Source organism: Gossypium hirsutum, chromosome A13 (genome assembly GCF_007990345.1).
Source record: "Gossypium hirsutum isolate 1008001.06 chromosome A13, Gossypium_hirsutum_v2.1, whole genome shotgun sequence".
NCBI classification, from domain to species: Eukaryota; Viridiplantae; Streptophyta; class Magnoliopsida; order Malvales; family Malvaceae; genus Gossypium; species Gossypium hirsutum.
In genome coordinates, this window is record NC_053436.1 from 84891756 (window position 1) to 84913613 (window position 21858).

The following is a 21858-nucleotide window of genomic DNA, read 5'->3' on the forward strand; positions in this document are numbered from 1 at the left end:
ATTCTTTCAATAATCTCATACGGCCCAATGAAACGCAGACTCAACTTGCCCTTGTGACCAAATCTAAGAATTTTCTTCCACGGAGACACTTTCAGAAACACTTTATCACCAACCTGAAATTCAATATCCTTTTGTTTCAAATTCGTGTACGATTTATGTTGATCTGAAGCTGCTTTCAAACAATCACGAATTACTTTCACTTTCTCTTCAGTTTCTCTAACCAAATCAACCCCGTGAATCTATTTCTCACTAAGCTCAGTCCAGTATAGTGGAGTTTGACCCTTACGACCATACAATGCTTCATAGCTTGCCATCTTAATACTCAATTGAAAATTGTTGTTGTAAGCAAATTCGACTAATGATAGATATTTCTCCCAACCACCTTTGAACTCTAAAACACAACAGCAAATCATATCTTCTAGAATTTGAATCACTCTTTCAGATTGACCGTTGGTTTGAGGATGGAATGCGGTACTAAAATTAAACTTCGTACCCAATGCTTCTTGCAATTTCTTCCAAAATCACGACGTAAATCGCGGATCTCTATCCAAAATAATAGAAGTAGGCACCCTGTGCAATCTAATTGTAACACCCCTAGCCCGTATCTGTCGTCGGATTAGGCTACAAGACATTATCGATCATATCACAGTTCATACTAATATGCATTGCATTTTATTTTTTTATCAAAAATACATTAATGCTCATGACATTATGAAATGTTGAATCATAAAAATTCATATCGTTAATATAATAATATGTTTAAATCATAATTCAGCATATATTAAAACAAATTATATATTTATAAACAGAACATATAACAATTTAATAGATTCGTTAATGGAATATTAACCTAAAACACCTATTCGAATCTGTGTATGTATAAGTAAGTGTAACTAAGCATACTCGAGTAAAGCTTTACAGCAAATCATACTTACGGTTTAGTAAACAACTAACATACCAAAAATTTCAACATGTTACACCAAGCTTAAGTACAGTACATTATTTTATCATAACCATTTCTAGACGCATCTAACAACTTTAATACATGCATATGATAAAACCAATTAAATCTTATTACCTAATTTAACTAGAAATCGCATATGCAACTTAATGCAATATAACATGACCGAACATGCTATTAAGGCATATATATATAAATATACATAGCATGCACTGACCCTAAAAATGAAGGCCACGTTTAACATTGGAATTCATACCAAAACAATTGACTAAAACCATTATGGAACATTTTATTTACTTAATACTTTGCATAGCCAAATCTTATTACTTAAAATCGCATTCACATCCAAAATTTCCATCTCCAAATTGCCAAGGCTAAACTCATTAAACATTATAACTAAGAAATATCAAACCAAGTCTAAGCATAATAAGCAATTTCACATACACCTTATCTTAGTATAGACACTACAACAAAACAAATTTTTAGAGGTGTTTTTTGGGCCTATAAGCGTCGCTAAAATTATTTACGGCACTTTTAAAAATGCCGCAAAAAATGCCACTAAAGACAACGTTGCTAACATTTTGTGGCATTTATAAAAAAATGGCACTAAAGGTCATGATCTTTAGCGGCGCTTTTCCCAAAAACGCCACTAAAGATCATGACCTTTAGCAGCATTTTTCCCACAAACGCCGCTAAAGGTCATGTTCTCTAGCGGCGCTTTTCCCACAAACGCTGCTAAAGAACATGACCTTTAGCGACGCTTCTCTCACAAACATCGCTAAAGAACATGACTTTTAACGGCACTTTTACCACAAATGCCGCTATAAAACATACCTTTAGCGGCACTTTTCTCACAAACACCGCTAAAAAAGATGACCTTTAAAAATATATTTTTTAATTAAATAATATTTATTTCTATGATAAATATTATATTATGTTTTATTTTTGAAATTTAAACTTTAAACTATATACTTTTAAGGATAAATAAAAAATATTAATTAAATCAAAATTTCTATAAAAATTTTAATTTTAAAACTAAAAATAAAAATTAATGAATTTAAATTTAATACATAAACATTGATTCAATATGTAATTTAATACATAAAAAAAACACAGACACTCACAAAGTATTACTATTTCTAAAACAAAATTCATCCTGGTGAGAAAAGAATGTCAAATCATCATCACCTCTCATTAATTAAAGGAAAAAGATCAAAACAGAAGAAGAAACAATATACAACAGAGGGCTGGTTCAAGCTTAGATGAAGCCAAAGTATTGCAATGCCTGCATATAACTTAGAAAAGTCCTCCGTAGTGTGAGCTATCTCAAGACTGTCTCTAACCTCCATTGCCATTTGTAACCTTGTCTGAATTGCTGCCCAGGGAACACACACAAGCAAAAAATTAAAAGAAATTGACAATTCTTTCAACGTTTATATTCATTTTACAAGAGAACCAAACAAGACATATAAGCATGGAAGTAACCAAGAGCTTAGTTTCAGCACTAAACTGAAACAAAGCGCAGATTCATGCTTCCTCTTAACAACTCAAGAATTAGAGAACAAAAATATTTAGGAGTTTAGATAGATATCCAGAGTAATTGTAAGGCTAATTTAAGATCTGTCCAAATAGTTTAACAGGAATAAATTTTGTATTGCACTAAGACAAAGATTTCTAACGCTTGTGTATACTTCACCTAATGGTTCTAGTTGGCTGCACTTTTTATAGACAACGATAATGCAACAAGATCTATAACTTCAATAGGTCATAAACAAAGGATGGCGATCTGAATATCTCTTCCACTAGGAAACATGGATTGCCGTGAAAAGTCACTTAAACTTCAGGTGAGCCCCTAGACACCATAAACCTAGATTATAAAGACTGGGGAATCCTAGTCTGACTAGCAGTCCCATTAACAAATTCTAGTCTTCAAGTACTTGATAGCAAACTCTCACAAAACTAGAACAACGCATCCTGCATTAGTAGATAGCTGATCTCTCAAACCATAAGTCGTTTTTGCTATGTTTAACAGTTAAATTTCTGTATTGGGTTTCATTTTCCATATAAATTAAGCCAATCAAATGCATACACTATTATAAGTTAGTCATGGTTCAATATGATTATAGTTCAAAGGTATAAAAACATGAATTTCAAATTCACCACTAAATAGGCATCCAACAATTACATGAATTTTAAGAATAACCATGAAATATTACATTTTTAAGTGTCTCATCACACTATTTTTGAAATATAAGTTCCCAAATGTAGCCTAGAGCATTCTAATAAAAAAAGTGCGACCTTTTCAACTGTTGTTAAGATTTTTTAAGAGCAATGAACCAAAGTAAAACCCAACTGCAACTATTAATAAGCTTTGAAATAATGGGTTCTTAAAAATAAAACAAACTGAAGAGAACGTGTCACTGATAAATAAAGTAAATAACAAAGCGAAGATCAGAAAAAATATATTTTGTTCTAAATAATAAAAAATGATAATAATAATAATTTTTTTTTCTTGTTCTCCTTCCATGATTACTGTTGTTCTCAAAGGTTGCTTGTAGTAAGAAAACTATAGTAAGGAACCAAGAAAATTAGGAAGGAAAATATTCTTACTGCCATGGAATATCGCCTGCAATCAGCCAAACTCCTTCTTTGTCCTAGTAGGTGAGAATATAATCATCTTCATCACATTTTTTGTCTGTTCATGACAGGAAAAAGAAAAAAAGCAAGCTGAATATTGAGATTTTTGGTATTCTTTTATCTTTTGAGGAATTTATGTATATAATCAATGACTTTACCTTTGGCAAACATGGTGATCAATGAATTTATGTATATAATCAATGAATTTATTTTTTTTGGTTTTTCATCCTGCTCTATAGAGAAAAGGTACCCCAGTTTCTAAATAATATGGATATATGCACATGCAACATGCTTCAAAGGAAGCCACTAACAGCTAGAGAACTTGTATGATGGTTAAGATGTAACTTGCAAAAACTCCTAGACATATGTAAGCAGTCATAATGAGAATTAGAAGGAACAACTAACCTTGGCTAGCAAGGTTTTCCCAGTTCCAGGTGCTCCAGTCAAAAGGATTCCCTGCAATTTGGTTATGCATAAGATAATAAAACTAGAAGAATATCACAAAAACCCTTGTACTCCAAAATGGACCATGGCATACCAATTTCAACAATCATTATTCACATAAAATGCAGAATTACCCACTGTAGACTTAACAATTGACAAAAACATCGAAACTTGTTTTCTCCCTCCTCTGTAAGGAAGTATGTTGAACAGAACCTAGAATCATTAGTAAATCCCCTTCCCCACCCTACCACTGAGCTAATGCTTATATAACAGGACTTCAGGTCAATTTTTGGTATATTTGGTTCTTCTCACACAGAAACCATTGATACTTTTATTATTCTATTTCTATTTTCTAGCATACCCTTGAAAAATATACAACTTAGAGATCCAAAATATTCCATCATAAGGAGTATTCAGTAAAACAGACAAAAAAAAACCAATTTCATACACCATGCACAAACCATTGGCGACTTCCCCCCTTGGCGGGTGAACTTTGATGGGTTTTTGAGATACTCCACTACTTTTTCAAGCTCTTGTCTTGCATCATCACAACCTTTGACATCTTTAAATGTCTTAACATTCTGTAGATGAAGTAATTAATGAGGGGAAAAAATAGGGTTCAGGAATATCTATTTTGTTTCCAATAAATAGCCCTAGCCCATTATACCAAAACCAAAGTTGCATTTTCACTTGCATGTCTGCAAAACAGGTTCTTGATCGGTATTTTTCTGATGAACCATGAAATTTTACCAAATTTTAATAGTTTCCCTTCAGTTATGAATAATTTTCTAGTAAAATTTTGTCATTGCCCAATGTTTTCATCTTACCAAAGATGTTGTCAAATAGAAATGCAGTTGTCAAATGAAACAAGAAGCCATAGTCATTATTAGACAGCAAGAAGAGGATTCGAGTACTTGCCTTCTCTGGTATCACTTCTTTGCAAAAAGGACTATATAACATAATGAGAAAAACCACACCAAATATTTTGAGAAATACAGAATGAGAAAAACCACACCAAATATTTTGAGAAACTTAAATGAACAAATAACATTAAAAAATTTCCACATGATTGGACCAAAAAATAACAATGAGGTAATATCTAAAAATGTAGCAAAACCAAACAAGACAAACCTTGGCTGATGTATCCGATGCCTCTGCAGAACTAATATTTTTGCTTGGTGTAGCCTTACGCTTTTTACCTTCTGAAACAAAAAAAAAAAAGAATCTCATTTGGCCCAAAACTGACAGTTAATCATATCAAAAACTTCATAACATACAAAAGATTTTGAAATAACATTTGCACCTGTTCCTTGTCTGCAAGAAGAACATCTATAGTAGTACGAGGGGATTCCAAAAATTCCAATAATTTGGCAGTGACTTCCTCCTTACTTCCCTCTTCGTTTTCTTTATCTTTCACCTCCTCTTCCTCTGATTTCTTGTCAACTAGGGTTTCCGTCGCCAAAGAAATCACCAGCAAAATTAAAAGGAAACTATACGTTCCCTTGAAAATCTAAAATTAAAAGAAACCCTAATAGATCGAGAGAAAAGGAGTAGCTATGGTGATTGAATTCAGTGCCGTGAAATGAAAAGGAAAAAGAAGTGTTGTTGGAAATGGGAAATTGGGGGCAAATTTTAAGATTAAAATGGAAAAATAATTAAGTACAAACTTTTATTTGGGGATATAGGGCGCGCGAAGGAGATGAGAAGAAGAGGGAGTAAGCGGGTAACTAAAAATTATTTTTTTTGGGAGAGAGCGGGAGTTTGATTGGTATAAAAAATAATGGCTTTTTGAAAAACGCCGGATTTATTGTTGCGTTTTCACCAAAAACGCCATTATAGCTCAATTTTTTACGGTGTTTTTACCAAAAATGCCACTATAGCTCAATTTTTTGTGGCATTTTGCCCAAAAACGCCATTATTGCTCAATTTTAATTTTTTTCTATTATTTTCTTTCAAATTTTTTGTGCTGACATTATCATTGTTTGGAATTTTTTTTTGAATATTGAACTTTCTAATTGAAATATGGACTAAAATATTAAATATTAAAATTTTAAGTTTTTAATTTTTTAAATTTTAAATTTTAAATTTTAAATTTTAAATTTTTTTGAAGATTTCTATAATTTTTAAATTAACATATAAAATACAAAAAGAAACTTTAACAGAAATAAAATGGAACTGATGAATTAAAAAAATACAAAATGACATAGTAATACAAGCATTATTCTTTTAAGTATGGTTCGTATTAATTGTTTAGATTTTTATATAAATCGCATTTAATTATATGTATACACCTAAATTTTGATAGAGATACATCTCAGAATTATATATGAATTTTGGTTTAATGTTTTATTGTAGACATGAAATTCTAATTGTGGTTTAAATGTATCGTTGAACCTTTAATTTTGATTTAATCATACACATTTTGATATATATATTTTTTAAAATTATAATTTATATTTATCTTATTTAGATTTATATTATAAAAAATCCAAGATACACAAGTTAAGTAGTTCATAATATTTACCCTTAAACACTAAAAATTAAACCCCAAACCCCAAACATCGAACCCCAAATCCTAGATCATAAACCCTAAATCTTAGACCATAAACCTACACCCTAAACCCTAAATATATATATTACAAGGGACAAAAGTAACTAAAAAAGAATCTTATTTCTTACCTAAACCCTAAAATAAATTAATTTTTTTGTCATTTTATCAAAAACCCTAACCCTTAAACCCTAATAGTCTACCCCCAAAAATCATGAATAGTACTAAGACCCTAACTATAAAACAATAAATCATAAACCCCAAACTCTAAACCATAAACCCTAAACTCAAAAATTTAATCAAAAAAATAATAAACATTATATCATAAACCCTAAAACCCCAAACCATAGACATTTAACCTTAAATCCTAAAATAAAATGATTTTTTTGCGACGTGTTCTTAAATAATAAACCTTAAACCCTAAAATAAAATGATTTTTTTGCGACGTTTTTATCAAAAATGCCTCTAGCTTGACCTTTAGCGGTGTTTTGTGAAAAGCGCCGCTAATGCCACTAAAACTACACAAACAACACCGTTTTCCTCAACTATTTTGTAGCATTTCCTGAAAAGCGTCGCTAATGGCCAACCTATAGTGGCGTTTTTTAAAAAGCGCCGGTAATGCTCGATCTATAGCGGCGTTTTTAAAAAAGCGTCGCTAATGCTCAATCTATAGCGGCGTTTGTTATCCAAATGCCGCTAAAAACCTGTTTTGCTGTAGTGAGAACACATCCCAAACCAACCAATTTAATTATGATCGGTTCATTCATACCAAGTCCTAGTCATTAACCAACTTCAAGTATATATTATCTACCATTTCTAAGTTATAATTCACCTATCACAAACATCATTTCATCATAGCACTTAACACTATAACCAAAATGAATTCAAACACAATCAAGCATAACCAAATTTATCATAGAAATAAGCCATTTTCGCATGGCCTTTATACAAAACCAAAGTTCGTTGTTTCTAAACACATTCCAATCTATACATGCCATAATTCGAGTTCGATTATTTAAATATCGAAGCTGTAGATAGTGTGATGAACTTTGTTAACGATCCCCGAGCTTGTAACGTGAATCCAAAATCTATAAAACAAAGTAAACATGAACACACAGAGTAAGCTATCATAGCTTAGTAAGTCATAAGCAAATAACAAATCAATAATATAGTCAACTCCTTAAATTTAAATTAAACCAATTTACCATATGAATACCATATTTAGTCTCAACTTCTACATTCCATAACCACACACGTTTAACATAATTATCACTTTGGTCGAATACTTATAAGGTTAAATTTTACAAATTTTCATTCAAATTTCAAAGCCAAATGTCATTACACATTCAAATATACTTCCATTCATTTACACAAGCTCACAAAACAAGATTTAACTTCATATTCAAACATCACTTATTTGGCTGAATACACAAGATCATATATATAACATCACATATATACATTACCTATATGGCTGAATATACATGGTCACACATATGCACATAGTGAAGAATCATTTCATTGATATTCAAATTATTTAATCACAAGGCCGAATACACATACTAAACTCACATATATTTTTCATTTCTATCATACATGATTTAACACAAATATTCAAAGTACTTACTTACCTTATCTCACATAGGTAACAAATGAATTCATACCTGGCCATTTAGCTTGATTTACTTACTCAAATAACACATCGGCATGAATTCTTTTAGGCATAGATTTATAATAAATCACCAGCATAAAGCCTGCTAGGCCTAAGCCTGTATCACACACCAGCACAAGGCATGCTAGACCCAAATTCTGATTTTATGCCCCGGTAATAAGCCTGCTAGGCATAAAGCCTGATTTAATTCACCAACACAAGGCTTGCTAGGCTCAAAGCCTGAATATCAGTATTATAAAGCTGTCTCATAAACAATTCATATATCAAACATTTCAGATATTCCATATAATTCATACGGACTTTTAAATGTTATAACTGAATCGAGTTAAACTCAAATACATTATTTCTATGCTTTATCACATTCGGCTAACTCTACTATAATTCCATGAATTCCAAATCAGCATATTAAACTAAGTTACATTGAAAATTTACAATGTTTTTTTTGCTTAGAGACTTACCTCGGATATCGACGAACGATGTAAATCGACTATTCGACTATTTTCCTTTTTCCCCGATCCAAGTCTGACTTCTTTTGTTCTTGATCTATACAATTTCATTCAATTTAATCCAACAACACATAAATAGGTAAATTGCCATTTTACCCCTAAAATTTCATACTTTTACAAATTAGTCCTAATTGTATAAAACACAAAATACACAAAATCTCCATGTAACATACTTAGGCCGAATACTCCCCACACCCATACAAATCCTCACATTTCATTTATTTCACATTTTAGTCCCTCAAATTATTATTTTTTCAATTTAGACCTAATTACTCAAAATCATCAAAAACTCCAATACAAAACATGTTAATCTAAAACCTATCTTTAATATTTCATCATCAAATATCCTAAAACACAAATATTCATCAATGGTATAACTCAAAACATTCATCAAAATCAGAAATTTTGGCATGAGTCGGATAGTATTCAAAGCAACGATCTCAAAAACGTAAAAATTATCAAAAACTGAAACCAAACTAACTTTGAATCAAACTTGAGAAATGGTCGACTGTCACCAAGTTTTCTTTCTTTTTAGTTTCGGTCAAATCATGCATATATGAACATCTTTTTTTTTACTTATGTTATAATATAACATTATTAATTCATAATTTACCAAATTAACCTTAAGATATAAAAGTATAAAACCATTTTAATGCATGGTCACAACCATCCATCTAATTAAATATGGTCAAATTGCCACTTAAATGCTTCAACTTACAAAGCCATTAACAATTTGGCCCTTATGCTTTTAACTATCAAATTTTTTATTTATGCGATTAAGTCCTTTTATTAAATTAAGCATAGAAACAATCAAATTTTCATACGAAACTCTCAAACATGCAAATTCACATATAATAAACACGAAAAATAATATTTAAATATTTTTTGACATGAATTTGTGGTCTCGAAACCACCATTCTGATTAGAGTCTAAATCGGGTTGTTACACTAACAATTTCAGCAATGTACAATTCACCTAGTTTATCAAGCGAATAATTGATATGTATCAAAATAAAATGAGTTGATTCTGTCAATCTATCCACAACAAGCCATACAGCATCTTTCTTCTTCGGAGTTAGAGGTAACTTCGTTACAAAATCCATCGTAACTCTATCCCATTTCTACTTGGGTATAGTCATAGGCTAAAGTAAACCCGAAGGTACTTGATGTTCAGCTTTCACTTGTTGACAAATCATGCATCTCGTTTCATGCCTGACCACCAGCACAATTCCTTCAAATCATTATACTTTTTTGTACTCATAGGATGAACAGATAAACAACCATTATATGCCTCACGCAGAATTTTCTGAATCTGCTCAGTATCTCTCTGTACACAAATTCTCCCTCGAAACCTCAAACAATCATCGGATCCAATATGATATTCAAATCACTATTTGAGTTGGATTGAACTCTCTTAGCTTGCAACTCATTGTTGCCTTTCCGAGCTTCGCAAATTTGCTGAACAAATACCGGTCTAGTTTTTAACTTGGCCAGAATTGATTCGTCGCCAGATAAGGCTAATCGTGTATTCATCGTCCTCAAAACAAACAAAGACTTTCTACATAAAGCATCTGCGACTACGTTCGCTTTCCCCGGGTGGTAGTCGATCACTAACTCATAATCTTTCAATAGCTCAAGCCATCTTCGTTGTCACAAATTCAAATCTTTTTGAGTCATTAAATACTTCAAACTCTTGTGGTCGGTAAAGATGTGACACTTCTCACCGAATAAATGGTGTCTTCAAATTTTTAAAGCAAACATAATAGTAGCTAATTCCAAGTTGTGCGTCGAATAATTCTTTTCGTGCAATTTTAACTGTCTCGAGGCATAAGCTATCACTTTACCCTCTTACATTAACGCACAACCAAGACCATTTAATAACGTATCGCTAAAAATCACAAACTCTTTCCCCGACTCAGGTTACACTAACATAGGTGCCTCAGTCAACAACATTTTCAACTGATCAAAACTCTTTTGACATTTCTCAGACCACTTGAATTTCACATCTTTTCGTAAGAATTTGGTCATAGGTGTAGCAATCATCGAAAATCCTTTAACAAAATGTCGATAATATCCAGCCAAACCCAAAAAGCTTCTAGCCTCGGATACATTCCTTGGTGGTTTCCAATCAAAAACTGCCAAAATCTTATTGGAATCAACCCATATACCTTCTGCTGAAATAATGTGTCCAAAAAATCTGACTTCTCAGAGCAAAAACTCACTTTCTCTGAATTTAGAAAACAATTTCTTATCTTTCGAAGTCTGTAATACGGTTCTTAAATGCTCAACATGCTCAGACTCATCTCAGGTATAAATCAAGATGTCATCAATAAAAACAACCATAAATTTATGTAAATATGATTTGAAGATACGATTCATCAAATCCATAAAAACTGCAAAGAGCATTTGTTAATCCAACAGGCGTAACAAGATTCATAATACCTGTACCTTGTTCTGAACGTGGTCTTTGACACACCCGACTCTTTAACTTTCAATTGATAATGGCCTGATCTCAAGTCTATTTTAGAGAACACTGTTGCCACTTTCAACTAATCGAACAAATCATCAACTCTCGGAAAAAGATATTTATTCTTTATCGTAACCTTATTAAGATGACGATAATCAATACAGAGCCTATTTGGATCCGTCTTTCTTCTTGACGAATAACACTGTTGCACATCAGGGCGAAAAACTCGGTCTCGCAAAACCATTATCTGTCAACTCTTACAACTGAGATTTTAATTCTTTCAATTAGGTCAGAGCTATCCTATATGGAGCTATCGATATTGTGAAGTCCCCAGTACCAAATCAATAGCAAACTCAACCTCTCTGATAAGTGGTAATCCAGGCAATTCTTTTGGGAACACATTCTGGTAGTCATAAACTACTAGCACAGATTCAATCTTTAATTCAAACACTTTCGTATTCAGTACGTATGCAAGATAAGCTTTGTAACCTTTTCTTATATACCTCTGAGTCGACATTGACAAAATCACAATTGGCAACTCACCCGACTCATTCGATTCAATCCAAAGAATTTTATTATTTTGACACTTCAATTTAATAATCTTTCGTATACAATTCACTGCAACATCATGTAGAGTCAACCAATCCATTCCAAGAATTACATCGAACTCATCAAACGATAAAAGCATTAAGTCAGCTAGAAAACAGTGACCTCGAATCATTAAAGGACAACCCTTGCAAACTTTATCAACTAGAACATATTTGCCTAAGGGGTTTGACACTTTAATCACATACTCAGTAGACTCAACAAGAAAATTCTTACTAGATATTAGATTCATGAAAGTATAAGAATGAGTCGATCCAGGATCAATCAATGCAACTACATTAGTATCATAGAGAGAAAATGTACCAGTGATAACATCAGGGGATGACGCATCTTCACGAGCGTGAATAGTGATACGTGATATTCGTTACAGGTTTTAAGTATTTATAATTAATCGTTCTTGGAACTAACTATTATCACAATGAAGGCAACTGTACCTATCAAATAGTAGTATAGCTTTAGCAAGACCGGATTGTCAAACCCAAAGGAACTAAGAGCACTAGTAATTACTTTCTTTTTATTATCTAACCTAAAAATTAAGGGATTTGTTTATCAAGACTAATTAACTAAACCAAGGGTGCACAAAGAGAAAATTGGGAAAAAGCTCTTGGGAAAACTCGATTGATTAAGATAATACCCAAGGAAAAATCCACCTAGACTTCACTTGTTTTTGACTCTGAATCAGACGATTTATTCATTTGACTTGATCCATAGAAATCCCTAAGTTATATTATTATCTCTCTTGAGACTAATAACGTCTAACCCTAGGTTGATTAATTGAAATCTCTTTCTAATTAATGCCCTAGTGTTGTATTAACTCGATCTATGGTTCCCCTTATTAGGTTTCACCCTAATCTGGCAAAATCTTATCACCCTATCTCTAGGCATGCAATCAACTCCACTTAATTATGACAAATTTACTCTTAGATAGGGTCTGATCCTCCTCTGAATAAGAGCATTAACTTGAATCAATATCCTAAAATATTTATCATACAATTCAGATAATAATAACAAGATCCATTCTTATGTTTCATTCCCCTTAGGTATTTAGGGAGATTATTTCATAATTATAAAAGAAAATATCTCAGAAGAATAAAGAAAACCCAAAACCCCTGAATGGAAATTGAAAGGAGATCTTCAGTCTTGACGATGAATCCGGCTTCTGAGATGGACCAATCGGCTTCCATTGAGTAATTCCTTGCCTTCTACTTCGTGTGTCTCTTCTAAGTGCCTTTTCAGGTGTTTAAATAGGCTTTAGAATGCCTAAGATCCCTCAAAAGTGGCTTTTTCTGAATAGGAATATACTTGGGCTCGGTAGGGACACGCCCGGGTGCGATTACTCCAGCCCGTGGTCAAGGCTGTTTAATAGGCACGGGCGTGTAGTCTACCCGTGTAAGTCATGCTTCGATCCTGCCAAATGGACACGGCCATGTGCCACGCTCGTGTGAGGAAGTTCAGGCCGTGTTAATTTCCCACGTAGGTCCATTTTCTCCGTTTTCGGCCAGTATCTCGCTCTTTTTACTCTCCTATGCTCACCTAAGTATAAAACATGAAATTAAAGAATTAGGAGCATCAAATTCACCAAATCTAACGAGAATTCACCCATAAACGTGCTAAGCATGGGATAAAAATATGTATAAATTAAGGTTTATCAAATACCCGTACACTTAAGCTTTTGCTTGTCCCCAAGCAAAATCCACAACTCACAATCAAAATAAATTCTTCTCAATTTATAATCCCTATCAATAATATCTCAAAATAACCCATAAGTAACCATACATTGAAAATTCAACTAAAAGTACATCAAAGTTTCAAACATTCCAAGTTGAGCATTTTATCATGAAAACATAGGTGTCTCCCCTCATCTAAGTAATCACATTTGATCAAAATATGATAGAATTTAACATCCTCATTAAAGATTCACTCAAATCAGTCGAGGTGTTTAAGGACATCAAATAAAGCACTCATTAGTCAATATGAAAAGTTATTACCATAGGCTTGCATGAAAATCAAATCTCCACCACTAGATATTGAGATGATACATCAATCAAAAAGGTCTTTAGAGGGTTGTAATGTGGCTTTGGTTAGGGGGTGTGGTCACAAGCTGAAAGAAAAGGTTAGAATCGAGATTGATTTGAATAAATCACCTAACTAGAAAAATAACTAATTATCATTTGAATACAAGTGAGCATCTTCTCAGAATATGGAATTAAAACTTAAGCTAAAAAATGACGAATTACTACTAATATGTATGTAAGTTTTTTTTAAGAACTTGAATCAAATAACATAAAACTTAATTGTTGCAACGAAGAATAAAACATAGCTAAGCAATTAGTTCAAATCAAATCCCGACAAAAATAGGGATCAAATTAGGGGATTTCAACAATAATGGGTTTTGGATTAATATTGAGGGTAAATTAATTGATGGCTTGTTAGGCTCAAAAGGGTTCACTAAGGGTTAATTATGAAGCTAGTCTTTTGTAGAGTGAATGGGTTAAACCTAAGTGCCTTTATCATCTCGACATAACAAACCAAATGGTGTGGTCTTGACATGCATAATCAAGCAAGTTCTAGAATAACAAATCAATACTGAAGCACTCATAATAAAAGTGAGCATGAAAGAAATAAAATATGCTCTAAAGGCTCAAGATCTCACACAAATTATGGCTTTTTGATGTTTAAACTTGTGAAATTCAACTCAAGATAATACCTAAACTTAGGGAAGAAACCTAAAAGTTTTTAATTCTTTAAAAATCAACTTATCATGCTGGATTCCCTAATGTCTCAAAGTTTAAACAATCAATGCATAAATGCCTATGTTTTAATTCAAGACATATCAATAAAAATCATAAATTAATTAAAATTCATTTTAATAGTGATATGAGTGATTCACGTGAGAATAAGACAAAATTCAGGGATTTTTAATGATGATATAAAAGACCCCCCACACTTAAGATGTACATTGCCCTCAATGTACAAAGATGGATATATTGAAAAATATAGATATATAATCATAAGATAGGGAGAGAGGTGAAACTTCCTGAACAATAAATGAACTCTTGAATTGGAGTTATGAAGAATAGTCGGCCAAGGCAATGATGAGAGTGGAGGAGAATACTCTGGTGGTGGTAGAGGTTCATTAGTCCATATGTCCTAAGCCAAAAGAGTATTATATCTGGTAGTAGCTATGGTCGTGGTCGAGCAGGACATGGCAGTCGTGGAGAACCTTTGCCAGTGGAGTTTTTAGTTCCTATTTGATGATGAGCTTTGGAGCTCTTTATGACTGTGATAAAATCAGGAACTCTTTAGGAAATATAAGGAAACATAATTACTCATAATGAAATAGCTGAAAATAAAAATTGTAAAAGCTCAAATTAAACTAATATTAAAGGGAAATGAAATAAAAAGTACTTAAAGAAGATAAATAAAGATAAAAGTGAAAATAAAAACAATAAATAAAAAGTTCTTCAACATCGTCATTGCCGGATAGTTCGCGAGGTGGTGGTGGCGATGAGATGTGAAGGTGCTGACAAATATAATGAAAAGTAGCATCAATGTGATCAAAACGCTGAAAACATTGCTGCTCAAATCGTGTAAGGTGCTCAGAGATGTTAGACAGTGAAGTCACCACATGAACTGGACAATGAGAGGGTGGTGGCTAAGTCGGATGGTCCTCGTGACGTGAAGGGACATCATCAGTAATGTCCTCTAGGTCCTCCTTGGTGGACTAGATGAGGCGGTATTAAGGAGGGTAGGTGCCACGTTGTTTCTCAATCATCCTCATATGTAGCATGCTTGAGATGCCCTGTGGGGACATTTGGCCGATAAGAGTGAGGGAGGACGATTGTCCCACTGTGTTGAGGAGCCCAAAGTGCATAGCTAATCGAGTCACATAGGGCCCGGTAGAGATAACTCCTCTCCTGTGTCGCTCTGTCTGATGGCGGATGGCAAGGGCAATGAAGTAGGCAAGGTCGAAAACGTGCCCGTTAGCCACGCTCCACAAGAAATAGGCGTCATGAGTGTTGACGACGCTGGTGCACTCTCGCCGTCCCGTCAGAGTGTGGGCCAAGATGGCGTATAGGTATCGCAAGGATGGGGCGAGGGCCGATACCTTAGAGCGGCTAGGATTATAGGTAGCCGAGACAGGGACGATGTCCTTCCAGCACTTTGAGGGAGAGTAGTGGATGTGGCGATGGAGAGTGTCGAGTTGATTGTCGTCCATGAACTCCTTAGTGTATAGGTCCAATGCGATACCAAACTCGGGGACGCTCAATTGGCGGACTAGACCGCTTAGACGAAACTGGACCATTCTAGGATCATCGAAGTTGGTCATGATGGTCTGAAGATGGAACATCGAGCAGAGTTCCAATATGAACTCGAGATACGTTGGCTCGATGATCTCAAAGAAGAGCCTCCACGGGTCAGTAGTCAAGAGGGCTCGAACCGTGTTAGCCAATTGAATCTATTCAAGTGCGGCCTAGTCAATGCAGCGGCCCACACCTAGAGGTCGGGCTCGTAATATCTGATATAATTCTTCCTGAGGTCTCAAGGGAACCTGGAGGAACGGGTGCGTAATCTCCGCGGTAGGACCCGAGGATGAGGCTGCTCCTTTTTTTTCTTGGAAGCGGGGACAGTGGTTTTCTTACCAAATTTGACATGATGCATCTGCAAGACAAACGAGGACTATACCATAAACTAACTAATTTAAGAAATAATCATGAATATAGTTAAACTAACGAATCCAACCAACTGTCAAACACTCAACGGTTTAATCTAGATGATAGAAGGTTATATAGAAAATGACGTAAGAAAAACATGATTATTTTCAACATGAAATGAATGAAATAGACTCTATGGGAACACAAGAAAGAATGAATGTACCAGAAAACATTGACTAATAATGGCAAAGACCAAAAGCATATTTCTATAGTGAGAACTATGAATATTCATAAAATATTATCCAAATAACACCATAAGAATCATAAAATTAGTAAAAGAGATGAAGAAAATAGAGAGAAAAGAGTAAACAAACGCAATATGTTGGTGGAGGGAGGACTTGGGTTGTCGGAAGAGGGCTATCGTCGGTGCACAGGCATGGCGAGGAGGGCATGTAAAGTTGCAGCGACTAGGGTTAGGGATTTTGGGGAAGGGGATGATGCATAATGAGGGGTTTATATAGCTTTTGGGGCACACGGTCGTGGGACACGCCGGTGTGCCCTAAATTTTGCCCTTGTGTTTTGCGATTTTCAAATTTGGGCGCGTTTAAAATTCGGTCCATGCCCGTGTTCCTTAGGTATGTGGGTGCACACGGTCTTGTTGCATGGCCGTGTCCTTCTTCATTCGCTTCTCTCACGCCCGTGTATATAGGTCCATGCACGTGTTAGTTTGATAGTGTCAACCACGGGTGAATAGCATGGGTGTGTCATACGCTCGTGCTAAATTCTCAGGTTCAACCACGGTTTCAAGACACTGGCGTGTCACACGCCCGTGTTATTTTGGCAGTTTCACCCATAGCCATGTTGCACGGCCGTGGCAACTATCGCATCCTGTGTTGGGGAAAAATTTTGCCCTATTTTTACGTGGCTGTATTGCACGGCCGTGTCTCTTCCCGTGGTGTTAGCACGGCCTAAGGCACGCCCGTGTGCCCAGCTGTGTGGATTAGAAAACCTGTGTTTCAATGACTTAGTTAGTCATTAGATGTTAAAAACAAAAATTTTAAAGAGGTTAACATCGTTAGTGCTCGGGTAGCCTCCCGGAAAGCGCTTATTTATATCTAAGCTCGACTTACCTCTCTTGTTGTGTGATCATGGTGGTTCGAGTAGTTTACACTCTTCATCCTTACTATCAGTTTTATCAACATAAGGTTTAAGACAAGTACTATTTACCTTGAATGTGCCAAATTTGAGATGAATTACCTCAACTGTTGTAACACCCCGAACCCGAAACCGACACCGGAGTCGAACACGAGGTGTTAACTGACTTTAACCCCTTATAAAATTTATTTTCCAGACACTGCCCAATCTGTGTACTAGTCGTTTTAAAAATCATATCTTGAGTTTCGTAACTCGAAAATCAGTTTCGTAATTTTTCCAAGAAACTAGACTCATGTGCCCATCTATGTATTTTTTTCTAGAATTTTTGGTCGGGCCAATTAGTACAGTTTATTAGTCAAAGTCTCCCATGTTGCAGGGGTCGACTACACTGACCTTTGCCCATTACGACTTGGATATCTCCCTGCACGGGGCTTCAATACTGATGCCGTTTGTTTCTATGAAAACTAGACTCAGAGAGGAATCTGTACATATATGGTACGACCCCTAATTATCTCTGGTTAATTTATAATGAATTTCCAAAGTTGGAGCAGGGAATCCAGAAACCGTTCTGGCCCTGTCCCACAAAAATCTGTTTATCTCTTAATATACTGCCCATATGATCTTCGTTACTTCCTCATGAAAACAGACTCATCGAGCTTCGATTACATAATTTATTCATCAATTAATTCCACTCCTACTATTTTTAGTGATTTTTCAATCTCATGACACTGCTGCTGCCAGCATCTGTTACGAAAGTAACTAGGTCCATTTCATGCCTACCCTTGATCCAACTCAATCGAACATTCGTGCCATTTTCGCATGGCTTAAAGTTTACATGCCAAAGTTCAAACACAACGTAATAGCTTATACATGCCAAAATGTTCTTCTAAGCCAACTAAGAAGAAAGTACCAAAACTTGCTATCCGGTGTGATGACTTCGATGACGGCCTGACCCCGCAAAAATAGATGAGTCCAAGCAACCTATAATGGGTGACAAGGAAACACCGAGTGAGTTTATAACTCAGTAAGTCATAAGCAATGCACTACCATCCATCAATAACATTATCACAAGAGGAAACAAAATGGAACAAGACAATTTACTCCATCCATACCGAACCATACCATAGTTCCTCCAACCTATCGATTCAATTTCATATCAATTCATGCATTCACATTCCATATACTCATCAATAGGACATTGAAGCATTTTCATAAATCAATTTATTTTCGTTACAATCAAACGACTAAACGGCCTTTCACCCATCCTACGATAAATTTTATGTACGTGACTTCAAGTATATTTGTCACATAGGTTCAAACTTACCGAGCTCAACACCAAGTATAAGCATAGCACCTATTAGCCATGTACTCAAGACACTTACCCGATCCGCTGTCCGCGATCGACTCAATAGTGTCGCACACGTAGTGTCCATAATGATTCACGAATGTATATTGAGTCCGCACACTCAATGCTATATAATCAACTCGCACACTTAGTGCTACGTAATCAAATCGCACACTTAGTGCTACATAGTCAAACTCGCACACTTAGTGCCGCATGGTCAATTCGCACACTTAGTGCATCATATTCATTTCGCACACTTAGTGCAACATAGTCAAATCGCACACTTAGTGCTGTACCATTTAATCCCGCGCACTTAGCGCCAATCTCATGGTCATAAATGGTTATATCCGCACGTTTAGTGCCGAGATCAACAACTCAGTACATCTTACCTCTTTTCTTTTCATTCAACAATTTCATCATCACATACGTACATGCATATATATATATGTATATTTATTCATTCCTTTCAGCATCAATACATAAACATTATGACCATTTGAAATAATACCAACTACATGCTTAATGACTTACCTTGTGTTGGGTAAGACGGTTCCAACTCGGCTACTCAATGATCTTTTCTTTGCCTTTGCTTGATTCTCCTCCTTTAGCTCCTTGAGCTTAATCAATAATTCACTAGTTTAACCATCTTGTTAAACATTCATAATTCAATTACACATGCATATGTATGTTTGTATATTCGGCAACCATCCACACTAATTACCCATTTAGTCGATTACACACATAATTAAAGGTAACATCACGAATGGCATACTTATGTATATATATATGTATATATATACTTCGGAATGGGCATCACAATTAGATTTAACACCACCTTCATACTCAATTAGATGGCCGAATGCATGTGTACATGCACAATGTCAACTATAACATCATGTAGATCCACATATACTACATTTCTTATGTTCCACATCTTAATGCCCATTATACATAATAAAATTTAACATCATCTATATATTTACTCATATGGCCGAATATACATACCCCATATAATATCATTTTCATTCCATTTAACACTTAATTCATCATAAATTTCCCCCTTTGCTCTCTTTTTTTTCTTCATGGCCGAATGCTCCTTCTACTCCTTTTACCTTCACAAAGTATGAATTTCATCATCCAACTTACAAGCTTACAATCTCATGAAGTTTAACCTCATGGTACCTATCAAACTCTCACTCATTAGCGTCTATCATAAACCTCCAACAACACCCAATAAACATATACTTTGGGGGTCTATGGTAGAACCAAGAAAGGAACTCATAGATATCAAGATGTGAGCAACTACCATTATTCATCTAAGTTTAGCATGAAACACAATCATCACCCTTATTAATCTTTTATAGCCGAAAACCATACTCACCCCCAAAATCGAAATTTCAACATGGTTTACAAAGATCACTTGATAACTCACTCAATATCAACTAAAATTTCAAAAGCTAGTACAAACTTCCTTACCTTAATAGTGACCTAAGATGACCGATTGCTTCACTCCCTTCTTCTTCCTTTCAATTCGGCCAAGAAGAACCAAAGAGCACAACTTGTTTTTCTTTCTTCCTTAGAACATTCGGCCAAGGGGAAATGAAGAAAGATGGACACTTTTTTTTTCTTTGTTTTCTTTCTTACTTTCACGGCAATGGGGAGGGGAAGAAACAATTACACACATCCTTTCCTTTTTCCATTTCTTTATTCCCCATACTTCTTATTATATTTTATCCTACATACCTCACTAGGCCAACATGTTCCCAACATGTTTCCACCCATAGCATGGCCGGCCACTACATATTAGGGAGGGGGAATTTGACATGCAAGTCCCCTTTTTCTTCCCCATGCACTAATAGGTCCTCATGCATTGACCTATCACATTTTAAAATTTTCTCATATAAGTCCTATTGACTAAATTCACATGCAATCGACTAAATCGAAGCTTGAAATTTTCACACATTCATGATTACATATTCTAGACAATAAACATCACATTCAAACCTTTTAGTGACTCGGTTTAGCGGTCTCGAAACCACTTCCCGACTAGGGTCAATTTTGGGCTGTTACAACTGTACCGTATGGAAAAATGCTAAGTACCGTAAGAGGGATTTATTCATTCGGTTCAGAAGTGGTAATATGAGGGTCTGCTGCGTCTAATAGCACTTTTTATCCAACTTTAAGTTGATTTGGGAAAAAAATTAGCTTGTCATATCGTGGTTTTGGTTTATCATGTGTTTTCGGTTTATGTGTCTGCCATTCATCTAGTTCCTTGATTTGTAGCCCTTGTTCTTCATAGATAGGTCCTTTGTTATTGCTTGAACATGGCTCATGTATGTTCTTCGAACCTATTTCTTGCATAGTAGGTTGCACCACTTGGTTAGTTTTAGTAGGATGATTTATACCACCACCTTCAATTTTCGATGTGTTACTTGAATTACGAGCTTGAAGGGTCATTATTTCGTCTCCCACACGAAATGTGAGTTCACCTATGCCAACATCAATTATTGTTCTACCAGTTGCTAAAAAGGGCCTCCTTAAAATTAAAGGAACGTTACTATCCTCTGTAAGAGTATGCCAAAAGATCAATCACGAGATGGTTGTAATAACATACTTGGTTTATCATGTTTATTAATATAAGGCGTTGCCATTATTATTTCAGTTTCTTTTCTGTGTGCATAAATAAACTATTTTATAATAATGTCTTGAGAATAATATGATTATTCTTAAAAGATCCTTAGTCAAGTATTATTGTTGGCTAGGACAATAATAATGCATTAAGACTAACATGTAGGTGATTGATGATAAAGAGTTGTCATTGATATGGAGTGTCAGAATCAATGCATGAATATGTGTGTTAGAG

At 34.7% G+C, this 21858-nt stretch overlaps 1 long non-coding RNA gene across 1 annotated transcript; it reads right to left on the reverse strand.

Annotated features, from left to right (window-relative positions):
• Positions 1–2003: 2003 nt before the first annotated feature.
• Positions 2004–5809, reverse strand: LOC107895093 (uncharacterized). The gene is made up of 5 exons (XR_001683400.2): positions 5346–5809; positions 5174–5244; positions 4004–4054; positions 3572–3656; positions 2004–2336 (listed from the first exon to the last, which is right to left on the reverse strand). It is a non-coding gene; the product is annotated as an uncharacterized lncRNA (long non-coding RNA).
• Positions 5810–21858: the final 16049 nt, after the last annotated feature.